This window comes from Dreissena polymorpha, chromosome 3 (assembly GCF_020536995.1).
Source record: "Dreissena polymorpha isolate Duluth1 chromosome 3, UMN_Dpol_1.0, whole genome shotgun sequence".
Taxonomy (NCBI): domain Eukaryota; kingdom Metazoa; phylum Mollusca; class Bivalvia; order Myida; family Dreissenidae; genus Dreissena; species Dreissena polymorpha.
Genome location: NC_068357.1, coordinates 45,994,678 through 46,009,910, shown reverse-complemented (window position 1 = coordinate 46,009,910; position 15,233 = coordinate 45,994,678). Strand labels below are relative to the sequence as shown.

The 15,233-nt window shown below is 33.2% G+C and overlaps 1 protein-coding gene and 1 long non-coding RNA gene across 3 annotated transcripts in view; both read left to right on the top strand.

The window, feature by feature from the left end:
• LOC127873977 (actin, cytoplasmic-like) overlaps positions 1–15,233 on the top strand; it is a 387,026-nt gene that overhangs the window by 206,889 nt on the left and 164,904 nt on the right. The gene's annotated exons all lie outside the window — the stretch shown is intronic.
• On the top strand, positions 637–7,215 carry LOC127873983 (uncharacterized). Its single transcript, XR_008046469.1, has 2 exons — positions 637–1,240; positions 5,899–7,215. It is a non-coding gene; the product is annotated as an uncharacterized LOC127873983 (long non-coding RNA).

The following is a 15,233-nucleotide window of genomic DNA, read 5'->3' as shown; positions in this document are numbered from 1 at the left end:
ATGTGTACACAAAATAAGTTTTAAATAAGTAATATTTTTTCAGAGTAATAACATTAGAAAAGCCAGGAAACAACTGACATTATTCATTTTGATGTTACACAAACCGAAAGTATAATCTTGAAGGCATTAAATAAAAACTATCTGCTTCTGACTACATACATATGTCAGTAACAGTAAGATTTCTTCAGATGTGACTTAATACAATCCCACACTCAGTTTAAATCCGATGACTTCATACTTTTGTTAACTTAATGCACATTTAAGCTGCATCTTAATCGAACCCAAGTATCTTTCATGTACGAACAAGACATGTAAACTATTGGGGAATACCCGTTATCATATGTAGAGTCCGTAGAACGACACAAAGACACAATTTCTGTACCAAGTAATTTAGTTTGTACCAGCGATAATTAATTACATCGAAGTAACAATATTTTATTAATAGCACTATATAAGGATCGTTTCTCATTTATTTAATATTTGATAAAGATTGGGAGAATCTAAAACTAAGGACATACCGACCATATGGTATTAACGTGCAGGAAAAAACGTTCACGAAAGGGCGCGAAAACGACGTTGACGCCGGAAATGCACGACGTCATAACCGTACATAATAAAACATCTTGACGTAAAAAATGGCCGCTGATGAAGACTGTGAGGTCGAAAGCTTCGGCATAAACAAAAAATACAGCGTTTTTGTTTAAATAATACAAGTCTTATAGAGACTTTGTTTATTATATGTATATGTATATACTTCAATACATAATACAATAAATATTTCTTCTTCTATTTATTTTTATGTGTACCAATAAAATTACTATAAGTACTTACTGCCAATTCTAGTATTTATTTATACTAATACAATTTACTACTAGTAGTAGTTTTGACTTTGCTACTAAAAGTAGTTATTTATATAATGGCTAGTTACTTAAGTAGTCGTTGCTGCCTTACCAACCACACTTCTACTACCATCAATAATACTATTATTATTTGTGATAATTATATTATGTACTATATAATGATCAAATGCTGTTAAGAATGCTATATTTAAAATTTATGTAACTACATATACTTCATCATACAATTTGCAAGTGTTAATTGTATGAATAATTGTTTAACTTCAGTGAGTGTTGTAATAAAGCGCCATAAAGAAACAAAAGAAGTCCTCAACAAAGTCAGAAGAACTTCAGTACTAGCAGATACAATATGTCAAGAGGAGGTGGAAAAACAAGAACGGGAGGTAAGAATGTTATAACAATGTGACATTATGTTTTCCATATTATTATTCAAATATCATACTTACAAATAAATGAATCAAAAATAATTATTTGTATATACAAATGTATGTATTTATGACAATTAATTGAAGAAGATATGAAATGACACGAGCAGCAAAATAAAACTTATTTAAAATGATATATACTTGTAACTAATTAAACACTTGAATTAAAAGATAATTTAAGAAAACAAACATAAATTATATTAAGTACAAACATGCTATAGCATTTGTTGTTTTTAAACATAAATACGATAATTAAAAAAAAATAAACATTAAAAAAATGTGTTCATATTATTAAGTAACCTTCTAAAGTTCTTTGCGCAAATAACAGTTCTGGAAATCTGTCATCAAAAAGTGTGATGTATGAATATTGTATTTATTTTGTTAAATATAAATTATATTCAGAATTCAGTGTTTCTATATCTCTATTGAAAATCACAAATTCTTACTCTTGTTAGTTTTGTACTTATCATCTACTTATATTACTGTACTGTTAAGGCATAAAAATCAAAATTATATATTCAGTTTCAGTTTTAAATACTTATTAAGAATCAATCTTTAAGTATTAAATATTATCATTCAGAAACAACTATTTGATATAAAAATACGGATGCTGCTGGCTGATGAAAAGATACGTGACCAGAAAGTTGTTGATGATTTAATCGATGGGGCATATTTCGAGGACTAATTGGTGCTTTCGCCAATGTATAAACTAAGGACAGATTGATTGTGTACAATAGGACTGCTGGAGCAACTTGAGTTTCACTTATTTATGACTGGTCTATAATTACTAGCTTGGTACTTTTCACCTATTAAAAAAATAGGAGCTACAAAAGCCATTGACCAGTCAGAAGGGACAGAACCAGAAATAAGTGATTTGTTAAAAAGAATTGTAAAAATAGGTGCAATTTCATTTGCACATTTCCGTAAGATTCTGGGTTTGATTTGGTCTGGCCCTGCGGCCTTGTAAGGATTCAGTTTGAGTAGGAGTTTCTTAACACCATTTACCGTAATATTAATTGATGGCATGTTTTTATACGGGCTATTACCAAGATCTGGATATGAGCTGTTTGGGTCATTAGTAAAAACAGAAGAAAATTGTTTATTTAAGACTTTAGCTTTTTCCTTGAGGTTAGATTTTAAGACCCCATCATCCCTCAAAGGTGCTACACCACAGGAGTCATTTTTTAAGCTTTTTATGAAACCCCAAAAACGTTTAGTTGTCCCATGTTTATGTTCTGTTTCATCGCATATTATGTTGTTCATGTAGTCCCAGTAAGAGTTACGAATTTTCTTTTGTATGGATGATCTGATCTTCTTAATTTTTGGAAGTAAAGTGCAATTTTTAGTGTTTTTATTTACCTTGTATTTAGTGCATTATATGTTGTTTGTTGTGAGAATAATCCAACATAACCAGGGGCGGCTCCAGGAGTTCTGGTAACTGAAAACTGAAATTCCTGCACTGTCAAAATCGTTGCAGCAATGTATATTGATGACGACATACTTAGGAATATGGTGGAGTGTTATTGCATGCATTTGACTTTCGAATAGGCTGTAAAATTCTAATATTCACTCATTTACTTGCATAAAAAGATTATTGTTATTATAACTTGCCAACTGTTTATTCATATTTATTTCTAAAACAATAGTTTGAAGGGAATCATTTGAGACGCTGACTGCGTAAGAATTACTAAAGTTTGTATGCGGTAGCATTTAATATTATATTGTTATACATGGATATGTAAAGCTATTTATTGTTTCAATTCATCAAGCTTATTTCCTTCTGTGATTAAGAAATGATATTTATGATGATTGTTGATTTGTTATAATTAAAATTGTATTATTGTTTACATTCAGCCGCATTACTTCCATATATGCTGCAGGATGCTGTTCGATTATGATTGGCTGCAGCAAAATCTATAGGGTATATAAGAAGGTTATCCGATCAGTTTTTGAAACAGTTGCTAACAACAAATAACTTTGTTCGTCAATTCAAAAAGCCTTCAAACAGTAAGAAACAAACATTATTACTTCATAGAAATAACTCTTTTTACACGAAATAAAGTATTGAACAGCATTTTTGTTACATGAACTACTAACTCAACTGGTATTGTAAGTAAAACGGCTGTTAGAGTATTTTATAGAATATAAGCACTATTTTATGATATCGACAATTTAAAGCATGGCAACTGTTCCGCCAAACGTAGTAAATTTATTAGTCAATATCTGAGCAGAATAAATAGAGCTATTATTGTATTATAGAATAGTTTATGCTTGTAAAAATAAAGAGGCACTATTTAAAATTGTAAACGGTCTCCGTCATGCTTAGAGTTTGTTGCTTGACTCAAAATCGAATCAGCATATTCTTTAGAATAATCGAATTGACTTTTTATTAACGAAGAATCACAATGTCTTAAAGCGAGACTATACGAGTTTTACATGTGTTAAATTGTTATATATTGATCAAAATATGTTACAATACCACAGAATAGGCACGAAAAATGATTCATTGAAGACGAATTTCATAAAATGCAGCAAAGACAAATTAGCGCCTCGCGCCTTGAGACGAAGATATTTTCCGACAATAACCGAAGCATTCGTCCTTTATTAGGATCGGAGTTAGTGTTCGTGTGTCGTATGAATAGATATCGTTGCAGGAATTTGAAATGAACCGTTAAATTTAATGTATTTTCACATCGTACATTCATGATATACATGCTGGCAAATTCGACTGTAGACATTTTCGATTTCAGAATTAAATATCTGGCGTATTTCGCATTTTTCGACACATGTTCTTCTTAACTGTTATTGTCCCCTACCGGTGAAACCGGAGGGGACTTATGGTTTGCCTGTCACAGTCTGTCTGTCTGTCAGTCAGTCCGTCACACCTTTCTGGATCCTGCGATAACTTTAAAGGTTCTTCATATTGTTTTCATGAAACTTGAAACATGGATAGATGGCAATATGAAGATTATGCACGTCATTTCATTTTGTTCCTGCGTCAAAAATTCTCGTTGCTATGGCAACAAATATATTTAATTTTTTTACTGACAATGATGGAGTTTCACCGGTAGGTTTATTTCTGCTTTGCATGTTTGCATGAAGTGGTTTTATGGCAATTCAATTGAAACATATTCTCGTTCATTGCTTATTGGATTTGAATCGTGTAGCTATTTTGTTAGTTGATATTTATATTGAAACGGTATGTGAATAATTCAGGGTCAACTACAACATTTGTGGCTCCTTAAAACCGCTTTAAACATCGAATTATTTGCATAGACCTCTTTGTTTGTGGTCCGATACTTATTTATATTTGAGTTTGTTGTCTATTTTTTATCATCCGATAATGTCTTTTACATGTGTTGTGTGTCATACTATTTTGACGAAAATTGAGTTTTAATTAACATTAAGGACCACAAACTGTTATCAGTTTTCCCTAATGCAGGTGCAGTTCGGGTTTAAAATAGTGTATATTAAATGAGGACTGTATCAACACATTTAACTTTGAGAGTTTTCTTTAATAAAGATAAAGTGTTTAGTTTGAGATTCCACGTAAATGGATTAAAATATTGCAACAAATATTCTGACCAAGTTTCGTACAGAGCGGGTGACACATGTTGCCTCTAGGAACGCAAATAAATTGTAATGGTTGCCGACAGACGACCCAAAATCAGTAATAACAGCAATAGTTTTTAACAAATTAAAAGACATGTGGCCACTTCGTCAAGATGTTTTTCTTGTTTTATTTTAGGAACATATCATTGTTTTCATACACAAAGTGATACACAAAATTGTTCAGGTAATTGTACTATTCACAGGTTTTGTGGAATGTAGAAAATAACCGTAACGAAAGGCGTCGTAAACCGCTATCTCGACAATTGGTCATCTTCAATAATATTATGTATATTGTAAGTAAGACACCTTATAAAATTACCACCACACACCAAATCAATACAAAATATCTCGACCAAAACTTAACTAATATTAATAAACGCCTTGTTACCCCACTGGCTAACGAAAAACTTCCCAATATGGTCTAAATTGAACATATGCAGGATTTATTATCCATTGTGATGTCGGTTCATTCCGTTTAAAAACCGTGTCTGATCAATATCATTTCCTTTTGATGATTACGGAAAATAGTATTATCAGATATAGATTAATTCGTTTTAAGTTGTTCAAAGCACAGAACTCCTGGTTTCGGTTTTTCCTCCAATAAGCATCCCAGGTTGCTTACCGGCCTGGCCACACAACTTGCGTGGTAATGGTTCATAAAATGATTTATTCTGCCATTTACATCTCTTACTCGGAGTAAAATATTGCAGCTGTCAGTAACTAGCATACGTACATACATGCAATTAGTACTACTTAGTAAACCAGTTATGCAGTTAACACAGAAAAAGTGTTAGTAGGTTAACTGACCGCCATGATATGATTGAAACCCAAAAAGTCATATTTAGGTTGTCTGTTAAACAGCTTATTTTACTGAATTAATATAAAGAAGTGAAACTCCAGCTGCTGGAGCAGTATTGAATTTTCATTAAAAACAATTAGTTGGTCCTTTATTTAAGGCATTAAGTCACATAATTTTGTAAATAATTATCTTTATGATTCTTCAGGGTGAGGAGCATACAACAAGCATGTCCACAGAGTCAGATGTCGAGGTGGTGGAGCTACCTGTCCAGGATGCAGTCGTTCTTCCAGGAAATCATGAGGCAGATGCTGATGATAACAACAACACTCAGAAGCTCTCTGGTGTAGAGAAACAAAAAAGCCTCGGAAAAAAAATCTGCACTGACAAAACTGTTTGGTGACATCTTTTCTGAGCGTTGTGCGAGTGTATCTGATTCCAATAAAGTTTCAACTGAACTAATTGGTTACCGTGCTGAACCAAGTGTCAGGTTGGACGAAAATCCACTTTCAACAAGAAAAAGTACCCACAATTAGCTCACATTGCCAATTAATATTTAGTTACGCAAGCAACTTCAGTTGCAAGTGAGCGCGTGTTCTCCACAGCTGGTGAACTTGCGGATCCTGCTTGAAAAGTGAAAATGTGAAAACTTTGACTTGACTTGTATTTGACTTGTATAGAATTGTTTACGTTGAAGTTTAGTTATAATTGTTAAAAAAAGTGTTTACTTTCCCCAGTTTTCTAGACTCTAGTCATGTTCCATGCTATCAAGACGTCTTAATTCAGTCTTGATATGGTGATATTAGATGTTGTTTACAGTTTGATACATGTTGTTAACATTTTTTTCAAAATTATTGTAACCAAACTTATGAAAAATTTGTTCTTAAGCAGACCATATTGTGCATTTTAGCCTTTTGATGTGGGTGCCTAATTTAAAGAAAATAATATGTTAACTTCGGTTATTACCTGTCGAAATAAGATAGACTTCAATTCACATGAATCTGATATTCTCTATCTGCTCTATTCATTTTTTTTGCCAATAGTATTTGAGGTTTTATCAAGCACAGTTTTTAATAAATTCATTTATTACTGTCAAGTATGTGGTAATTCTACAAAAATAATACTTTTTGTGTGCAGTAATTTAGTCTTATGTTACACCGGTTATTTTTTAATGTATCTGACATGTTCAACTTTAAAGAAAATAATGTTTTATTGTAGTTTACATGTTTTTTTATAAAGCTGTTTAATACCCGACCGAAATTACCCGTACATTGAAATTTTGACCCGCTGACCCGACCCGAAGACATTTTTAGACCCGTGGGAGCACTATCATTTAGACTCACATCGTACATCGAATCATTTCTGTCGTCAGTTGTCAAAACGAAAGAACGGTTAATATTCAAATGCATTATTTTTTATTTCCGGGATATTGTTTTAGTATGTTGCTTTTGCATTAACACATATTAGTGTATATGAAGTGAAAACACCAAAAATAAACAAGGGTTGCGATAGACACCAATACACATAGCATATACTGTTAGATGCCTATAATATCACTTTAATTCAACCATTTATGGTATGTCTCTTCTTTAATATCTTATTTTATGATATTGAATCAAAAAACTTTATTTAAATTTACCTCATTTTCGCGTCAACGACAGCCTGCTCATTAAAGGCATGGAATACTTTCCTGCACACATAGGCCTCTTCAGACTCAGCAGGTTTGAAAATGGGAACAAAGGTCCCGTCAACTGCTCCAACTCCATTCGGCAGCTGACATTTCCTGAAAAAATCCTGCTTGACATGCAGAACAGCTGGTCCTTGTGGAAATCTAGAAATATAAATTTATGATTTTAAAAAAACAACACATCTCAACCTGCGCTTTATGACACCCTCTTTATAAATTTGAATGGGGTGTGTTCATTTCAAACTTGCGATATAAAAAGCTGTGACATAATTTTGAAAACTGAGTTTCGTCTAAGATTATACAACAGGGAACACATTTAGCGCTTTGATAATATCCTGCAACGATGTCTATTCATAAGACACACGAACACTAACTTCGATGCTAATTAAACGACGAATGCTTCGGAAATCTACTGTTCACATGCTGACAACACGGTGCAAGGACAGACAATGATCATCAAAGGTTAACCATGCTTATGTTTTTCTCGACAGCAAAATCATCAACATGATAATTATTTAAATCTCATAACAAAAAACTATGTCTCAGTTGCTTAAAAAATAGTAAAATATAAGTATAATTTTGTAATGAAGGAAATAAATCATACTTCATTCGAGAATCGCAAACAGCTTGAACATTGAGGGCCTGAAACCCCTTTCTACAAATATATGCCTCTTTATTTTCGAAAGGGCCTAGAATTGGAACCAAAGTCCCATCAACAGCACCAAGAACGTATGGAATTCTACAACGCCTGTAGAAGTCTTGTTTCGAGAGTGCCATTGCGCAATTTTCAATCGGGAATCTAAAATGATTTAGCTGCTAAACATAAAGTGTGTTTCTTTTCAAAAGTGTGTGTGTATATATATATATATATATATATATATATATATTATATGTGTATTTATATTAAAGTGAATACATTACTTTTTCTTAAACTTCAATAATTTTAAGTTGTATGATTAGCTTACATGAATTGCAGGACATCCATTTTCTATTGATATAATAAGTTGCCTCAATGAAACAAACAAAAAAACAAAATTAACAAGGGTTGCGATATACACCTATAAACATAGCATATACTGTTAGATTCCAATAATATCACTTTAATTCAACCATTTATGGTATGTCTCTTCTTCAATATCTTAGTTTATGATAATGAATCATAATACTATATTTACATTTACTTCATGTTGGCATCAACGACAGCCTGCACATTAATGGCATGGAATCCTTTCCTGCACATAGGCCTCCTCAGACTCAGCAGGTTTTATAATGGGATTAAGGTCAACTGCTCCAACTACATTCGGCAGCTGACATTTCCTGAAAAATTCCTGCTTGACAAGCAGAACAGCTGGTCCTTGTGGAAATCTAAAAATATAAATTTTTAATGATTTGAAAAAAAACACATCTCAACCTGCGCTTAAAGATACACTCTTTATAAATTTGAATGGGATGTGTTCATTTCAAACTTGCGATACAAAAAGCTGTTACATAATTTTGAAAACAGGTGCGTCTAAGATTATACAACAGGGAACAACTTCAGTCTCTTCAGCGCTTTGATAATATCCTGCAACGATGTATATTCATATGACACACGAATACTAACTTCGATGCTAATTAAAAGACGAATGCTTCGGAAATCTACTACTACTCCTGAATTATTGTATGTCATTATGAAAATTTTAAATGATATCTCATGTTTCATTTACTGAGTAGAAATCACACAACACGGTCGCAATTACGATATATTTTATACGGGTAAGAAATGTGGAGTTTGCGAAATATACATAAATCAAAGTGACTTCCCTTTTTGTTAGGCAGTTGTGAACAAAGCTGACCGAAATCAGCAGTTTACACGAAAATTTGTACATACCTTTACCAAGGCGCCTTTTCTTGTATAAGATATGGATCTCTTCTGGAGTAAATGGATTATATCGTATGGCTTTGTTGCCCAGTCCCTTTTCTTTCGCGTTTTTGGCCTTGGCCCGCAGAACATTCCTGGAATGCTTGAATCGCTGATCAGACCTGATGTCTATGTCACTTAAGTATCTTGGGTATAATTATTTGAATACCCTTTAAAGTGCTTGGCTCAAGGTCTTTACTCGTTTATTTTCATTATTACACAAAACAAATACCCTTTAAAGTGCCTGGCTCAAGGTCGTTGTTCATTTGGCATTTTTTAGACTGAAAAAAGATCTTGCCATGCCCATATCAAAGGCTGCCGTCTCCATGTGTTCGAAATCTATAGGTTCGCCTTCGACCGTTAGCCGTTCGCGGAATTGTACATCAGATTGCGTTTTTCTTCTAGTGTTCTCTTTTTTTCTGGTTGCACCAAAGTCATATGTATCCTTATTAGTTATCTTCTGTCTCTCTATGTTCTCACTATTCTGTATTTTTGCGTCATATTCTATTTAACGATTTGCTAAAGATACTAGCGTTTTTTTCTGACGCCGCCATCTTTTTTAGAGATTAACTCGTCAGTCATCGTCGTTAACGTCGCGCTATCCGAGTCTTTTCCGATATCAAAAATCGCCCCGGCTAAGCGGGCCGATATAATTCAGATTGGCCCGCCATATTATATGGCGAACGGCCCGCTCGCGACGCCATTTTGTTACTATTTATAGTAAGGATATGTAATATTGAAAGAATAACACACGGCAGAGCTAGGCCGGACGTTTATAGTCGGCTCGCGTCCGACATAACGGCCCAATGGCCATAACGTGGCTAAGGCCGATTATATACGTCCTGCCCAACTTTGCCACGTGTTATCGTTTATATTACTTATACTATTGTGTGCCTTCCCTAACATTTATTACAGAACAAGCTTACTGTACTTGTATTTTCATTCAATTAGTTAAGCAATAAATGACGCATCTCATGGGACGTTATTCCTATGTTTCACACCAGTTTTAGCTAGACTCTCTGGATTTTAGGGATAACAATGCGGACGTGGATTGGTTTTATTTTAATAGTTCACTTTTTTTCAGAATCGGACGAATCTTAAACGTATTTTTTAGTTGTGTTTATCAAGCATAATTTGAAGCTTTGATAGAAATACAACTATTGTGAAACCATTTCATAACTTTAAAATTGCATAATGTACAATATCTGTTTTATTGTGTCTTACAGAATTACTTTTGATTTTTCTATGTTAAGTCTATATATTCATTTACGTTCAAAATGTATCCTTTGATCTTTTGAAATCATCTCTTCGCAACTCGTACAGTTCTTTGTCATGAGCAATCTTTTGCTCTAGCAGAACAATTTCCAGCAACATACGTTTTTTATCGAGACTGTACGGGTCTTCTTCCACAGCTTCCCTTGCTCTCTTAGACACTGAAATGTAATTTATACATTAAAAATCATAAGTACATTAGTAAAATATTATGTTATTTGTTTAAAACATTAACCATTCAATTTAGCATTGGGTACTCACACCTACATAAAGCACAGTTAAAATTTCTACAGCATATGAAAATAGAAAATAAAAGCATGTACATATACCATTATAAATGTGTCAGTGTAGAAATTAGACTAAAAAGAAGCTACATGTTTAAATAATGTATGGTTTTTTATATAATAGTTTTATGTGTGAACATTGACCAACAGTAATAATTTATGAGTATCTACAAATAATATAGTTTGTATCGCTAAAGAATAATACAATTATATTGGTGTGTACTATCACCAATATCTCTAATCTACAGCTATAGATAACTTAGTTTTATAGCTGATTGTCTATTTAGAAGAGTATATCATTTTTTGAGAAATAGAAACAAAATAAACACACAATTTATTTTTATATTACTTTTCAGTTACATTAAATTTAAGTAGTGTAATGCATACATTTATTACTATTACATAATTAACTAGTAGTTCGGATAAAAAATATATAATTAACCTTTGTTCTTTTCCTTCATTTTAGAGCTGCCCACATCAGTAGACAATGGTGCCTTTGACTGGACAACAGACGGTGTCGGGGAATCTGTATTAAAATTTCATTGTTGTGTTAGTTCAAATGCTATTATGTGCAGGCTTCCGGAAAAGTCCCAAATAATGCCTGTCAACGGGAAAGGCTGCTGGAGAAGTTAGCCTGTCCGGACAAAAATTCACCTGACCGAACAGCTTGAGTTTATAACTGAAGAATTAAGTAAAGTGTAACTCATATTTATCACAAAGAATGCGCAGCCTGTGTTTGAGTACACTTGATAAAGTAAAACAAAACACTTTCTAATCAGCCTCAAAACAAAACGACATAACACGATTGGTGTTGCATTCTTCATCGTGAAAGTCAAGACCATCATCAGAATCACAATCAGAGTCTTCGTCAAACAGTTTTGCAATGTCATTGTCCAGGGTAAAATGAGGCTGCTGCATGATTGGCTTTGCATTCTCAGGCACAGACTCGACAATACTTGGTCCTGATTCGATGACCACAGAAGCTGACGATGTGGATTGGGCATCTGTACATTTAAAACAATTCCGTGAACATAATCAATACATGTTATTATATATATATATATATATATATATATTTAGAGAGAGAGAGAGAGAGAGAAGAGAGAGAGAGAGAGCTACATATAAGCTTTTTGGGGTAATTAGGTAATACCTTTTAAAATAAGAATGAATTGGGTAAAGAAACACGTGATTGGCCCGCTCATATAAAAAATAATTGGGTATTTGTACCAAAACAAACAAGTAAATTGGGTAATTGCAATAAAACACGAATTAAGCTTCTCAAAACCGTACCTACATAAAAGTCACTGTTATGTATTTAATTGCAGTAAAGGCTGTTTCATCTTGCTACCAAAATCAACAATGGAATTTCTCAACCCACTCATCCACTCATCGAATGCCTTTCTACTTCTTTTTGTTCCAATATGGGCCAGTACTTTCGTTTTGGAAACACAACACACCCCACCATAGGGGGCTGGAACGGTGGTTGGATAGTCTAATATAGTGTATTTAGACCGAAAATACCCAAAACCAAAATTGAATATAATTATAACAACACGGGTTTCAACTAAATATTTTTATTTCTTGACAGTCATCAGAGTCCGGTTGCGTTGCCAAAAAAAGAATACAAATAAACCACTTTGGCATTTAGACGTAGCTAAGACATAGCTCTATCAATAAACAATAACATCTTTCAGCACAAGGCACTGAAGATCTTATTTTGGAGAGCTTAAACATATCTGATTGATGGCTGTCAGAAAATATTTTTTTTAGTTAAAACACTTGTAACTATTATTTTATTAAAAATTATTTTTGGCATTTTCGGTCTAAACACACTTTATTATACTATCACAACACCGTTCCAGCCCTCTGTGCACCCCATCAACAAGTTCATCTAAAATATTACCGCAGATGTCCACGGAACAACACATGGAGTTAATAATGTCATTAACTATGCCCTTTGCAATTGTTTTAGATTTAGATTTATTTACCACGACAAAGAAATCTATATGTTTTGTAATTTTTGCGGAACTTTTCGTCTGCCTTGAGACGCCATTATGTTTGACTCGCATGTGTTATCATCTAAACGATTGATAAATACGTTACCAGATAAAACAAGCGCTTGTCGATTAAGACTCGAGTCAAAACGGCCAAAACAAAACGGGATTTTTCATTACGCACAGAAGGCGGCTAGAATTGGGTATTGGCGATTTGTTTTGCGTACCGGTACGCACAGATTTCGAAAAATTGCGTATCCACCTATTTTTGATTGCGTATTTACGCAAATACGCAGCTTATCTGTAGCTCTGTAATATATATATATATATATATATATATATATATATATATATATATATATATATATATATATTTCACTCCAAATGCATTACAAGTTTCAATTTTAGAAATGATTTTGTTATACAGCTATGCATTTACTTAACCATATAGTATGTACAGAAATGAAATAACTTTTTAAGATATTTTCTCTCTGTATATGTCCTGTGGTTAAGTTAGTAATTTGTGACCCGGTCTGTATCAGCCTTTAAAGACTCATTCCCAGTAAACGTAGACTATCAGCATAAAAATGTTTGTTTTTTTTATCTCAATAAAATGTCATGGAAGTTACCTAATTTTGTCAAGTAAGGTGTTAATAACCAGCATTTGAAATTTTACCACTTACGTATTTATATTTTTTTTAATAGGGCACTTCATGTTGAGTACAGTTAATTAAATACGACTATGTATTCAATTAAGGGTGTAGAAGCAAATGCACGAAGTCAGGGGATGTATATGAAGTAACAGTCATACCAAATTGGTGTAAAACTTACAGTAAGACCTATAAGACATAGAATTAAATGGTATTGTCACCACAGGCGTACGATATATATATATGACGAACAAGTCAATACGACTGAAAGAAAACTATTTATTTATTTTTTTCAAATGCGGTCATTTCCGTTTTAAATAAAACAATGAACACACAATTTTTACAAGTGCAACACCTTAGCATTTTTATATAAACGTTATTGAGAAACATTGGCACGAAATTCAAATCGGTAACTACAGGATTACACAAGTTGGTTCATAAAATTCAGATGTCCCGTAAATGACATGTGTTCGTCCCGTTGGTTACAACAGTGTAAATGTGTGATTACTTGCTATCTATAACCACATCAGTATTAACATTTGCAATTAAACATCGTAAACCATATGTTACCATTTCGAAACAACAATTACGTATATATTTTTTTTCTTTAAAATATATTTATCGAAATTTATTTCTATATATGTTCCGCATGGCGATTAAACAAATTGGAAAAATATAAATCATTAATATTTCCTACCTGGAAATGTAATACAAAATGAAAGTTTTTAATGGAAAATGCTAATCAATATTAAAGTTTTGTAGACTTGGTAGACTGTCCTTCGTATGTTGTGATAGATCCTAAAAATACAAAAAGAAAGTTCTGTCCCGTAAGTTATCCCGCTTAATGTTCAATATACAACTTGCTGCAACGGAAGCACAGTCGCCAACATTAATTGAAAGCATCTGAAGAATGTCTTGCTCAAAGGTAAACATTCGCCCAGTTTTACTTGTTGGTATAGGGTTATGGATCAATCGAACGACATCACCTTTTTTCAACCATACTTTGTCTTCAACTATAGGCCATTTGTATTTTCCTTTGCTCTTGCCACTCTCACTCATGAAAGTAATGTTGACCGTATTGTCTTTATCGCAGACTTCAATTACCTTTCCAATATAACACATGTCATCATATTTTGCAACAACAAGTTTATTCACTTCGATATCAAAATCGTTTTGTCTGTTTTGGCCATCTATTTCTGCTGCCATATCAAACGGTGCCCTTTCGCTTGTCATGTCATTATGCTTTGAAGGTATATCCTCTTGACTTTTACTAGAGTTTACACTCACTTCAATGTTCTCATTAATTACTTCGTGTACTATTTGTACGCTGTCCACTGTTGCTGGCTTACACGACTGATTGGGCTTCTCATTAGAATCTGTCAAATTTATGCCTTTACCTGCTTGCCCTTTTAATTTAATTCTATTCTCTTCCCACGTACAAGGTTATTTTATATTGAATGACCCATCGAAGCAGTTACTACAAGCACACGAGGTATTTCTGACTGCTATTGTTCCATCGTTTGTCCCAACAACTGCATGAATTTTCATACATCCCTTTACTGGTTTTATTTTGCTGTTTCTTTCGTCGACGTTTATCTTAGTCAAGTTGTAATCTTCTTCTGTTACAAACTCGTAGCGAATACCTTGTTCATTCTGAGTTGCCCAGGCATAAAAATCGGAAGCATCTTGTATGAGAACTTTACCCTGTTTCACTGCATTGTCTGCATTTCGTTTTGTAGTGCTCGCCTGACGGAAT